We start from the raw sequence: 13828 nt of genomic DNA, 5'->3' as shown, positions 1-13828 counted from the left end.
GATATCTGTAAATATTGTGAGATTTAAAAAAATTTGTCTCACACAACTGTGAAGATGCATGAATCCAAATTCCATAGCTCAGGCTGCAAGTTGGGAACTCCCACGAAGATTTTTTTTTTTTTTATTAATTAAAAAAAGAATTAACAAAACAATTAGAAATCATTCCAATCTACATGTACAATCAGTAATTCTTAATAACATCACATAGTTGCATATTCATCATTTCTTAGTACATTTGCATCGATTTAGAAAAAGAAATAAAAAGACAACAGAATAAGAATTAAAACAATAATAGAAAGAAAAAAAAACAAAAAAAACAAAAACAAAAAACCTATACCTCACATGCAGCTTCATTCAGTGTTTTAACATAATTGCATTACAATTGGGTAGTATTGTGCTGTCCATTTCTGAGTTTTTATATCAAGTCCCGTTGTACAGTCTGTATCCCTTCATCTCCAATTATCCCTTCTCTTTTTTTTTTTTTTTAATTAACGGAAAAAAAGAAATTAACCCAACATTTAGAGATCATACCATTCTACACATGCAATCATTAATTCTAACATCATCACATAGATGCATGATCATCATTTCTTAGTACATTTGCATTGGTTTAGAAGAACTAGCAACATAACCGAAAAAGATATAGAATGTTAATATAGAGAAAAAAATAAAAGTAATAATAGTAAAATCAAAACAAAACAAAACAAAACTAAACAAAAACCTATAGCTCAGATGCAGCTTCATTCAGTGTTTTAACATGATTACTTTACAATTAGGTATTATTGTGCTGTCCATTTTTGAGTTTTTGTATGTAGTCCTGTTGCACAGTCTGTATCCCTTCAGCTTCAATTACCCATTGTCTTACCCTGCTTCTAACTCCTGCTGAACTCTGTTACCAATGACATATTTCAAGTTTATTCTCGAATGTCCGTTCACATCAGTGGGACCATACAGTATTTGTCCTTTAGTTTTTGGCTGGATTCACTCAGCATAATATTCTCTAGGTCCATCCATGTTATTACATGGTTCATAAGTTTATCTTGTCTTAAAGCTGCATAATATTCCATCGTATGTATATACCACAGTTTGTTTAGCCACTCTTCTGTTGATGGAGATTTTGGCTGTTTCCATCTCTTTGCAATTGTAAATAATGCTGCTATAAACATTGGTGTGCAAATGTCCGTTTGTGTCTTTGCCCTTAAGTCCTTTGAGTAGATACCTAGCAATGGTATTGCTGGGTCGTATGGCAATTCTATATTCAGCTTTTTGAGGAACCGCCAAACTGCCTTCCACAGTGGTTGCACCCTTTGACATTCCCATCAACAGTGGATAAGTGTGCCTCTTTCTCCGCATCCTCTCCAGCACTTGTCATTTTCTGTTTTGTTGATAATGGCCATTCTGGTGGGTGTGAGATGATATCTCATTGTGGTTTTGATTTGCATTTCTCTAATGGCCAGGGACATTGAGCATCTCTTCATGTGCCTCTTGGCCATCCGTATTTCCTCTTCTGAGAGGTGTCTGTTCAAGTCTTTTTCCCATTTTGTAATTGGGTTGGCTGTCTTTTTGTTGTTGAGATGAACAATCTCTTTATAAATTCTGGATACTAGACCTTTATCTGATATATCATTTCCAAATATTGTCTCCCATTGTGAAGGCTGTCTTTCTACTTTCTTGATGAAGTGCTTTGATGCACAAAAGTGTTTAATTTTGAGGAGTTCCCATTTATTTATTTCCTTCTTCAGTGTTCTTGCTTTAGGTTTAAGGTCCATAAAACCGCCTCCAGTTGTAAGATCCATAAGATATCTCCCAACATTTTCCTCTAACTGTTTTATGGTCTTAGACCTAATGTTTAGATCTTTGATCCATTTTGAGTTAACTTTTGTATAGGGTGTGAGAGATGGGTCTTCTTTCATTCTTTTGCATATGGATATCCAGTTCTCTAGGCACCATTTATTGAAGAGACTGCTCTGTCCCAGGTGAGTTGGCTTGACTGCCTTATCAAAGATCAAATGTCCATAGATGAGAGGGTCTATATCTGAGCACTCTATTCGATTCCATTGGTCGATATATCTATCTTTATGCCAATACCATGCTGTTTTGACCACAGTGGCTTCATAATATGCCTTAAAGTCAGGCAGCGCGAGACCTCCAGCTTCGTTTTTTTTTCCTCAAGATGTTTTTAGCAATTCGGGGCACCCTGCCCTTCCAGATAAATTTGCTTATTGGTTTTTCTATTTCTGAAAAATAAGTTGTTGGGATTTTGATTGGTATTGCATTGAATCTGTAAATCAATTTAGGTAGGATTGACATCTTAACTATATTTAGTCTTCCAATCCATGAACACGGTATGCCCTTCCATCTATTTAGGTCTTCTGTGATTTCTTTTAGCAGTTTTTTGTAGTTTTCTTTATATAGGTTTTTTGTCTCTTTAGTTAAATTTATTCCTAGGTATTTTATTGTTTTAGTTGCAATTGTAAATGGGATTCGTTTCTTGATTTCCCCCTCAGCTTGTTCATTACTAGTGTATAGAAATGCTACAGATTTTTGAATGTTGATCTTGTAACCTGCTACTTTGCTGTACTCATTTATTAGCTCTAGTAGTTTTGTTGTGGATTTTTCTGGGTTTTCGACGTATAGTATCATAACCTCTGCAAACAGTGATAGTTTTACTTCTTCCTTTCCAATTTTGATGCCTTGTATTTCTTTTTCTTGTCTAATTGCTCTGGCTAGAACCTCCAACACAATGTTGAATAATAGTGGTGATAGTGGACATCCTTGTCTTGTTCCTGATCTTAGGGGGAAAGTTTTCAATTTTTCCCCATTGAGGATGATATTAGCTGTGGGTTTTTCATATATTCCCTCTATCATTTTAAGGAAGTTCCCTTGTATTCCTATCTTTTGAAGTGTTTTCAACAGGAAAGGATGTTGAATCTTGTCGAATGCCTTCTCTGCATCAATTGAGATGATCATGTGATTTTTCTGCTTTGATTTGTTGATATGGTGTATTACATTAATTGATTTTCTTATGTTGAACCATCCTTGCATACCTGGGATGAATCCTACTTGGTCATGATGTATAATTCTTTTAATGTGTTGTTGGATACGATTTGCTAGAATTTTATTGAGGATTTTTGCATCTGTATTCATTAGAGAGATTGGTCTGTAGTTTTCTTTTTTTGTAATATCTTTGCCTGGTTTTGGTATGAGGGTGATGTTGGCTTCATAGAATGAATTAGGTAGTTTTCCCTCCACTTCGATTTTTTTGAAGAGTTTGAAGAGAATTGGTACTAATTCTTTCTGGAACGTTTGGTAGAATTCACATGTGAAGCCATCTGGTCCTGGACTTTTCTTTTTAGGAAGCTTTTGAATGACTAATTCAATTTCTTTACTTGTGATTGGTTTGTTGAGGTCATCTATGTCTTCTTGAGTCAAAGTTGGTTGTTCATGTCTTTCCTGGAACCCGTCCATTTCCTCTAAATTGTTGTATTTATTAGCGTAAAGTTGTTCATAGTATCCTGTTATTGCCTCCTTTATTTCTGTGAGGTCAGTAGTTATGTCTCCTCTTCCATTTCTGATCTTATTTATTTGCATCCTCTCTCTTCTTCTTTTTGTCAATCTTGCTAAGGGCCCATCAATCTTATTGATTTTCTCATAGAACCAACACTGGCCTTATTGATTTTCTCTATTGTTTTCATGTTTTCAATTTCATTTATTTGTGCTCTAATCTTTGTTATTTCTTTCCTTTTGCTTGCTTTGGGGTTAGCTTGCTGTTCTTTCTCCAGTTCTTCCAAATGGATAGTTAATTCCTGAATTTTTGCCTTTTCTTCTTTTCTGATATAGGCATTTAGAGCAATAAATTTCCCTCTTAGCACTGCCTTTGCTGCGTCCCATAAGTTTTGATATGTTGTGTTTTCATTTTCATTCGCCTCGAGGTATTTGCTAATTTCTCTTGCAATTTCTTCTTTGACCCAGTCGTTGTTTAGGAGTGTGTTGTTGAGCCTCCACGTATTTGTGAATTTTCTGGCACTCTGCCTATTATTGATTTCCAACATCATTCCTTTATGGTCCGAGAAAGTGTTGTGTAAGATTTCAATCTTTTTAAATTTGTTGAGACTTGCTTTGTGACCCAGCATATGGTCTATCTTTGAGAATGATCCATGAGCACTTGAGAAAAAGGTGTATCCTGCTGTTGTGGGATGTAATGTCCTATAAATGTCTATTAAGTCTAGTTCATTTATAGTAATATTCAGATTCTCTATTTCTTTGTTGATCCTCTGTCTAGATGTTCTGTCCCTTGATGAGAGTGGTGAGTTGAAGTCTCCAACTATTATGGTATATGAGTCTATTTCCCTTTTCAGTGTTTGCAGTGTATTCCTCACGTATTTTGGGGCATTCTGATTCGGTGCGTAAATATTTATGATTGTTATGTCTTCTTGTTTAATTGTTCCTTTTATTAGTATATAGTGTCCTTCTTTGTCTCTTTTAACTGTTTTACATTTGAAGTCTACTTTGTTGGATATTAGTATAGCCACTCCTGCTCTTTTCTGGTTGTTATTTGCATGAAATATCTTTTCCCAACCTTTCACTTTCAACCTATGTTTATCTTTGGGTCTAAGATGTGTTTCCTGTAGACAGCATATCAAAGGATCCTGTTTTTTAATCCATTCTGCCAATCTATGTCTTTTGATTGGGGAATTCAGTCCATTGACATTTAGTGTTATTACTGTTTGGATAATATTTTCCTCTAACATTTTGCCTTTTGTATTATATATATCATATCTGATTTTCCTTCTTTCTACACTCTTTTCCATATCTCTCTCTTCTGTCTTTTTGTATCTGACTCTAGTGCTCCCTTTAGTATTTCTTGCAGAGCTGGTCTCTTGGTCACAAATTCTTTCAGTGACTTTTTGTCTGAGAATGTTTTAATTTCTCCCTCATTTTTGAAGGATAATTTTGCTGGATATAGGAGTCTTGGTTGGCAGTTTTTCTCTTTTAGTATTTTAAATATATCATCCCACTGTCTTCTAGCTTCCATGGTTTCTGCTGAGAAATCTACACAAAGTCTTATTGGGTTTCCCTTGTATGTAATGGATTGTTTTTCTCTTGCTGCTTTCAAGATCTTCTCTTTCTCTTTGACCTCTGACATTCTAACTAGTAAGTGTCTTGGAGAACGCCTATTTGGGTCTAATCTCTTTGGGGTGCGCTGCACTTCTTGGATCTGTAATTTTAGGTCTTTCATAAGAGTTGGGAAATTTTCAGTGATAATTTCTTCCATTAGTTTTTCTCCTCCTTTTCCCTTCTCTTCTCCTTCTGGGACACCCACAACACGTATATTTGTGCGGTTCATATTGTCCTTGAGTTCCCTGATACCCTGTTCAAATTTTTCCATTCTTTTCCCTATAGTTTCTGTTTCTTTTTGGAATTCAGATGTTCCATCCTCCAAATCACTAATTCTATCTTCTGTCTCTTTAAATCTATCATTGTAGCTATCCATTATTTTTTCTATGTTTGCTACTTTATCCTTCACTTCCATAAGTTCTGCGATTTGTTTTTTCAGTTTTTCTATTTCTTCTTTATGTTCAGCCCATGTCCTCTTCATGTCCTCCCTCAATTTATCGATTTCATTTTTGAAGAGGTTTTCCATTTCTGTTCGTATATTCAGCATTAGTTGTCTCAGCTCTTGGGTCTCATTTGAGCTATTGGTTTGTTCCTTTGACTGAGCCATATTCTCAATCTTTTGAGCGTGGACAGTTATCTTCTGCTGCTGGCGTCTGGGCATTTATTCAGATTTCTCTTGGTGTTGGACCCAGCAAGGTTGTAATATTTTTCTGTGAAATCTCTGGGTTCTGTTTTTCTTATCCTGCCCAGTAGGTGGCGCTCGTGGCACACGTTTGTCTGCGGGTCCCACCAGTAAAAGGTGCTGTGGGACCTTAAACTTTGGAAAACTCTCGCCGTCCTGGGGGTTCGCTAGCCGAAGTGGCTTGAGCCGGCCCGGGGTCCGAACGCAGGGAGGTCCCACGAAGATTTTTGATGAGGATGAAACTTCTCTCTTCTGCCTGCTGAAGTCATCACTTCTCCTTTTAAAACCTTCAACTGATTGGATTAAACATCTCTTATTGCTGAAGGCAATCTTCTCAGGTGATTGTAGATGTAATCACCTACAGATACAATCAACTTACTAATGCTTCAAGTCCAGGAAATGTCTTCACAGTAACAGGCCAGTGCTTGCTTGACGGAACAATTCGGTACCATAATCCGGCTAAATTGACACATGTGCCTAAACATTGCAAGATCTTCTAGAAAAACAACAAAATACACACACATATATCCATATAGTCTTATATATAGTTATATTTAGTTTTTACATATGTAGTTACATCTAATTTTTTGTGTCGTTATATATTGTTTTATGTATAGTTCTATATATGTAGTTATATATTGTTTTACATGTATAATTTTTGCATATACATACAGTTTTCTCTTTGAAAATGCTTGTGCTTCAGGAAAACAGTCTTAAAATTCTTCAGTGATGCTAGAAAATTCATGTTTGACAGTAGGCAAATTTTAGTACAGAAACACTTCTTAATATATGTAATACTTTTGTATCAGAGTCGTTTCTTCAGTAATTATATTTATTTGAGTGGTCACACAGACTTCGATGAGAAACATGTTGCTGAATGGCTGTCATTTTCCTCCTCCAAAATCCACAATAGCCACACAATTCTCCCAGGAGAGAGTGGAAATCTCAGTGTCTTCAAGTTGCCAGCATTGGGCCAGCACTCTGAGTGGATGAGAGGAGCTCACTGATGGACAAAAGTATCTTCAAATCATAGGACTTGGGGAGTGGAATGAACCTCAGAGGTATCTGCTCCCACCTCTGCTCCCCTGCTCAGAGTCCAGCCCATACCCCTAGACTCTGCCTTGTCTGGCCACGATAAAAAGGCCATGGAACCCAGGCCCTGCCACCCTTTGGCTCCAGCCAGGCTTCTGGAGGTCACACTCAGGAGCCATCAGCCCTCAGTAATTCCAGTCCTGGACCCCATCCTGCTGCCTTGTGGCTTCTTTTTCCACTCTAACATTCTGCAGTCCCATCTTTCTTTCCTTCATCATCCTGTTTACTATCCTCTGAGCAGGACCCAGTTTCTCCCATCTTCTGAGGATGCTGAATGCAGAAACAAGCATGAATTCAAGTCTAGCCAGAGAAGAGCAGAACTATCACCTCCATTCTTCTCATAGTATTCTTCTATTTATGCAACTTGTGTATGATTTGGTGCTAATAACGCCAAAGACATGTCCATGTCCCAGCCCAGGAACCTGCAAGTGTTAACTTATTTGGAAAAGAGGACTTTGCAGATGTAGATTTGAGGGCCTGGATTTACCCCAGGATTTATCTGTTTAGAAAGAATGACAAAGAATACTTTTAATTGGGAGGCATTCCCAGCCAGAAAGAACCCTGGAGTCTTCCCTTCCAGGGTACAGTATGTTGCTCAAGAAGCTAGATTTTGGAATTGCTTCTTTTTTTTAAAAAAAATATTTTTATTGAGAAATATCCACACATGTACAGTCCAATCATAATACACAATCAATGGCTCACAATATCATCACATGTGTATTCTTCACCACGATCTTTTAGAACATTTGTATCACTCCAGAAAAAGAAATAAAAAGAAAAAAATAAGAATGCATACTTCCCATACCCCTTATCCCTCCCTCCCTCTCATTGACCCACAGTATCTCAATCTACCCAATTTTTACCCTTTATCTTCCCCTATATTTATTTATTTTTATCTTTTTTTTTTAACTCATCTATCCACACCCTGAATAAAGGGAGCATCAGACACAAGGTTTTCACAATCACACAGTCACATTGTAAAAAACGATATAGCTATACAGGTATCTTCAAGAATCAGGGCTACTGGAACACAATTCAACAGCGTCAGGTACTTCCCTCCAGCCACTCCAATAAACCATAAACTAAAAATGGATATCTATATAATGCATAAGCCACTGAGACTTTATTCTGTCTTGGAATTGCTTCTGATCTTTATTTAAAAAGGATGATGTTCATATTTACAAATGGTAACTTTCTAGATGTAAAACTCATTTAAGTAGATGGACTATTTGATGTAAATATAAAACCCTCTAGGTGCAGTTTCCAAAGTATCTCACAATCCTGCTGCCACAAATCCCAAATACTTTGATAACCTTCATTTTAACTTCTCACTTTAAATATGTTCTCTGAAATTAGCAAATCCTCCTTTTTTGTTGTTGTTAAAATCTGTACCTACACTAATGACTCTCAAATTTTACCATTTAGAGCCCAGCTGTTCGGTGACTCAAATTGAAATGATTCTCTAATAAATCTAATGTTGGCTGTCTTCCTGATTTGCATGGAGAGAAAATGAAAATACATACAATTTTCCCAATTTTATATTTTCTTTTGTATATTCTTACTAAACCTTTCAGGAAGGGCAATTGCTTGAAGGATAACAGAAAAAAAATATTGGATTATTAATAAACAAATCCTGGGGAAAAGAGACTTTACTTCAATCTAATGGTCAAAATCTATGGGGTAATCTGAGAATCTACAAAGGTTCCACGTACTAAGATTACTTTCCAGAAACCTACAACTTTCAGATTGATTTCCGGTCCAGATAAGTCCTGTAACCAAGAGGGGCCAGCCTCTCCAGAACATCAACTACTTCCACCCCTCTATCCCATATTATGGACAGTCCCTACCAACATGATAAAGTTAGAATGGGCATAGCCCAAACACCCCTAAAGATTGGAAGAAAGATCAAAGGAGATGGTGGAGTTATAAAAGGGAAGATAGGATTTAATCAATGGGTATGACTGCTGGATCATCATATTGATATTTCTTTTAGTCTCCAGTGTCTTAGAGCAGCTGAAGGAAAAACCTAAAATTGTGGAATTGTAACCAATACCAAGCTCTGAAATCTATTCTACAACCAATTGTTGTGGTGTGCTTTGAAATTTATTGCTTTTTTGTTTTCACATTAAAACAAAATCTATATCTTGAAGAGTCTTTTACAACTTCATGTTATATAGATGACAAACGTTATCACTATTCTCCTTAAAATTGAGCAGTCAATTCCTATGGCCCAAATGATGAACCTATTATTATAAGTGATAGAATTAACCATGAGACTTGTTAAATGTATGATATTGGAGCTATCAGTCAGAAAATACATCATAAAATTTTCAGACAGTATAGCAAAAACAAAATGTTTTATTTGTATTCTAAAGAAAATGTAATTTTGCTGTTAATTCTGTATTTTTAACGGAAAAATTCGTATAACATGGCCTCTGAAATTTCTTATAAAAGCATTTGCAAATTAAATCCTTAATTTAATAAAATATTTTAGCCACAAAACAAACGAAAATCCATGGGCTATAGAACAAAATTTAATTTAACCTAATATTTATGGCACATCAAAAATGAGGGAGGCACTTTAGAAGAAAAACAGTTTATGTTGTCAAGGGTCTGCACTTTTTTACTGACTAGTTAATAAAACTTGTTGGGAAAATAGTATAGCTGTGTAAAAAAAAATCAGTAGACTCCCAGGGATGAGCCTGGCCCTGACACTGTGGGAATAACAATGCCATCCTGACCAAAAGGGGAAAAAGAAGTGTAACTAATAAAGTATCAGTGGCTGAGAGAGTTCAAATAGAGTCAAGAGGCTACTCTGGAGGTCACTCTTATGCAAGCTTCAGTTAGACATTACTACTTATCATAGCTGGCCAAATCCCAACCAAAACCATTCCTGCCAATCTTAAAGACAACCTAAGGCATAATATAAAATCCTACAAAGTTCATGCACTAGGGTAACTTTCCAGAAAACTACAACCTCCAGATTGGGTCCCTGGACCAGGTAAGTCCTGAAATGCAGAGGGGCCAGCCTCTCCAGAACATCAGCTAGTTCCATCCCCCTCTCATATTATGAGAAGCCCTTTCCATGGCCCAAATACCCCTAAAAGAGATCAAAGGTGATGGTGGAGTTGTAAAGAGAAGGTAGGGTTTAATAAATGAGTATGATGGCTGAGTCATTTTACTGATATTTCTTTTAGTCTTCAGTATCTTAGAGCAGCTACAAGTAAAAACGTAAAATTGTGGAACTGAAACCCATACACAACTCTGAAATCTATTCTACAACCAATGGTTGCACTGTGCTTTGAAATTTATTGCTTTTTTGTATATATGTTATTTTTCACACACACAAAAAAGTCGATTGTGGTGATAAAAAAAAATATTTATTCCTCCTAGCCTCCAAAGTTCTGGAGCAGCTAGAAGGAAAAATCTGAGATGATAATGTGGTAGTACACGAAAAATTCTGGAATCTGCCCTGTAATTACTTGTTGAAGAGTGCTTTGAAAACTATTGCTTTTTTCTTTCTTAGCTTTGTATATGTTATATTATACAATAAAAAAGGTTTTAAAAAAGTTATTAAGAATTAGCATTTTATTTGATCTCCCCACTGCCATGAGATTGGGGAATTGCCAAACATAGAAACATTTTTTCAAGTACATAGAATAAAAAATATTTAATTTCCTTTTGAAAAAGTATCAACGGAAAGCAACATATTGGATGAACAATCTTTCTGCTCTAGGTTGGTCTAGAGCGGTGGGCTGTGCTGGAATATGTCAGAATGGACAGGAATAGGCAGCTAGAAAGAGAAGTGGGGGGTGGGGGAGGACTTTCTAGCCAGTTTGGAGAAGGAGAAGAAGTAACAAGAAAAGAAAAAGAAAGCACAATATGTTTGTGGGAGAACAGAAAGCAGGCCTTTTATCTTCAAGGAGAGAACTTAAGTACACAATAATTAGATACACAAGTTAAAGCCAGAGAACAAAGGGCCTTGGATGCCAGGCTGAAAAGTTGGATGGTTTCCTTTAGGCAGCCAGGAGACGATGAGGTAACTGAGCAAGGGAAAGGCATGACTTAGAAAGATTAATGCCACTTTATTGTGCAGAATGCTCAGGTGAGGGGGGTGTAGGCATTAGGAGGGTAGGTTGATCTCTGCAAGAGATCAAGCACCAGCAGGTTGTCAATGGAGAGGAAGGAGAGAGGGAAAAGACACTGGAAAAAAGAATGCCTGGGTTGAAGCCTAACTTCTTGGAGGGAAAAGAGAAAGAAAGCAGAGAAGAAACTATAATTTCAGGCACAAATGACTGTTATCAGTAATCAAACACAATGAAAATTCAAAAGATGGCAAATATGACAATTGTAGATTTTAGAATCTGGAGCATAAGTAAAAATAAATTAAAACATCCAGCAATAAAGCAGTGGCATTTATTTGGAGCTCACCATGAGCCAAAGATTATCCTAAGCCCTCCATGCATATTGGCTCATGTTGGCATCAAGGAAACTCCATGAGACAGGTATATTGACCCCATTCTACAGATGGGAGATCTGAGGCCAATGTCACAGAGGAAGTGAGCGGTAATGTCAGGACTTGAACCCAGACTATAGCTCTGCATTCCATTTTCAGGGACATAAGAGGTGGGTGGTAACATGGGACTGAGGCCTAAGGGAATAATTAGAACTTGAGACAGAAATTTGAGAGTAATTCAGGTGGAGAGCTATAGCAGCCTGGGAGGGAAAGAGACCTCGTGAGCAGAAAGCTGAGGGCCAAGTCTTTGCTGACTCTTTTTGTTTGTTTTTTCTTTATTTGTCTTGCTTACTCTTTATTTTGGTTTCAATTGCAGACGTGAATTTAATAAAAGCAGCCAGCAGTATCCTGTGATAGATTACTGGAACTCAGAAACAGTGATTTTCTAAGGAAATAAAGATATTGGCTCTCTAGTTTCCTCTCATTCCATGTTCTTGTCATTTTTCCCTTCCCTTTCTGAATTCCCAAGAACCCATTTTACAACGAGCAAAGACCAACCAGAAGGATTTCTGTATCAGTGTGAATCCAACCAGGAGAATGGAACCACCCAATATGTTGAATAGTAAAGTGTTAATATAAGGAAGTATTAACTATAACAGGGAAAGGAGTTATGTGGGACCAACTAATAAGTGAAAAGAACTTTAAGCAGATATAAGGAGAAGCCAGTTTTTCTAGGACTGAGATAGACCCTTCCCCACCCTACCCCAGGGCTGAGATCTGACCTTGTTGGAAAGGGCACAGCTATGGCTCATTGGATGGCAAAGATGGCACTGATGGACCTTGCTGGAACTCCACCATCTAAGGGATCTGAGGAAAGCTGTGTATAGGGAGAGGTCTCTCTGGAGACATTCTGGACTCTGGTGAAGCTGTAAGCCAAGCAGAAGCAGAAGGACTGTGCTACAAAACCGCCCAAGGAGAGTGCCCCTGGGTGCTGATGGATGCAATGTACCACAGACTGAGCCCTGCAGAACCTGTGGGCCCTGCAGGAGCTGGGCGAGTGCTACAGAAGGCAGGAGCCTGCTGAGCCAGCACATCAGATCTGGGAGGTAAAATCCTTTGTCTTGCAGTGCCTCTCCAGCACCCTCTACTGACAAAGCTTCAGTGTCAGGCTGACTCAAGAAAAACACTTAAAGGGCCCAGATCCATTTTCACAGAGCAGACAAAAAGGTCCCATTTGGACCTGAGAGCCTATAAATCAATAACCATAAAATTTCCTGTTCAAGTAAGCAAATTTAGTCTGATGGCACTTTGAAAAACTATTCCATTTCAGTTGTTTCTAGTTGTTGGTTTTGTTGTTGGCAGGGGAGGGGATTTGCTGTTGCTGTGAAGGGAAAATCAGAAAAAACCCTGGAGCATCTCATTTTCTTCCAAACCTAAAGCCAAGCATAAGCAGCTGCCTGCCACGATGCTCTGAGCCCAGACCCTTTCAGACCAGACAGTACTGCATGGAAGGAGCCAGTTTGCCACCGGCACTCAATCTGCCCCTTAAGAATAAGTGTTCAAGTACTAAAATAGCTGATTTTCCAACCAGACCCACAATAATGTTCCCAGAGAAACATGTTGTAGTGTGTGTGTGTGTGTAGTGTGGAGAGGAGGTCTGTGGGGTGGGGGGATGGTATGTAGGCAGGAATGGGGCAATGCTGTGTGGTGAATACAGTCGAGGTGGGTGGGGGAGGCTCATGGGGATGGGGGAGGGGTATGTTAATAAAGAAGCTAAAACAGACCAGTGGTCACTCTTATTGGTGGAGGGAGAAGGGAAGTTTTAGCCAGTATATTCTGAGTTTGGGAAGAGTTCACTTTCTGGCCCATGTGATTTTGCTCCAATTTAAAGTCAAAGAATAGTTACCTCATTATTACTTTCAAGTGAGATGACTCCTTGATTTCGTATACTTTTAACTGATGCTCTGCCATTTTCAAAATGATTAAAATGTTGCCACATATATAAAGGGCATAACTCTTGAAAAGGAAAAAAAAAGTTATTTTTAGGAGTTGTGGTTGTCTCTTTAAAAAATCCCAAGAAGATACCTGGAAAACTACAGAAATAATATAAAAATTTTGGATATGACCAAATGTAAATGACACAAAATTTAATAGCTGTCTTATATAAGATATTAAATATTAATTCACCAACGTAAGAAAAAAAATGTGGAAGACCCCCCAAAAATCTGTAAAATGTTCGATTAGGAGGGATCAAGCTGGAGAAGTAAAATAGCCAAGCAAAATTTTCCTCACCAAATTCCTTATAAGTATAGAAATGATATTTTTCAAAGAATACGATGATAAAAGCATTGAAACAAGGAAGTTATCCACTGGAGAACCAGAAAGTGATGAATTCCTGAAACGGAGAAAGCAGGTGGGACCAAATTGACCAAGAGGCCTGAGAAAGGGAGCATATCCCAGAGAGAGACCAGGTGGACCTC

At 37.6% G+C, this 13828-nt stretch overlaps 1 pseudogene; it reads left to right on the top strand.

Annotated features, from left to right (window-relative positions):
• Window positions 1-12499, top strand: part of LOC143653432 (S-formylglutathione hydrolase-like) — a 46375-nt pseudogene extending 33876 nt beyond the window's left edge.
• The last annotated feature ends 1329 nt before the right edge of the window (window positions 12500-13828 follow it).

Source organism: Tamandua tetradactyla, chromosome 13 (genome assembly GCF_023851605.1).
Source record: "Tamandua tetradactyla isolate mTamTet1 chromosome 13, mTamTet1.pri, whole genome shotgun sequence".
In the NCBI taxonomy this organism is placed as follows: Eukaryota; Metazoa; Chordata; class Mammalia; order Pilosa; family Myrmecophagidae; genus Tamandua; species Tamandua tetradactyla.
The sequence above is the reverse complement of the archived record's forward strand: the minus strand, read 5'-3'. Positions and strand labels throughout refer to the sequence as shown.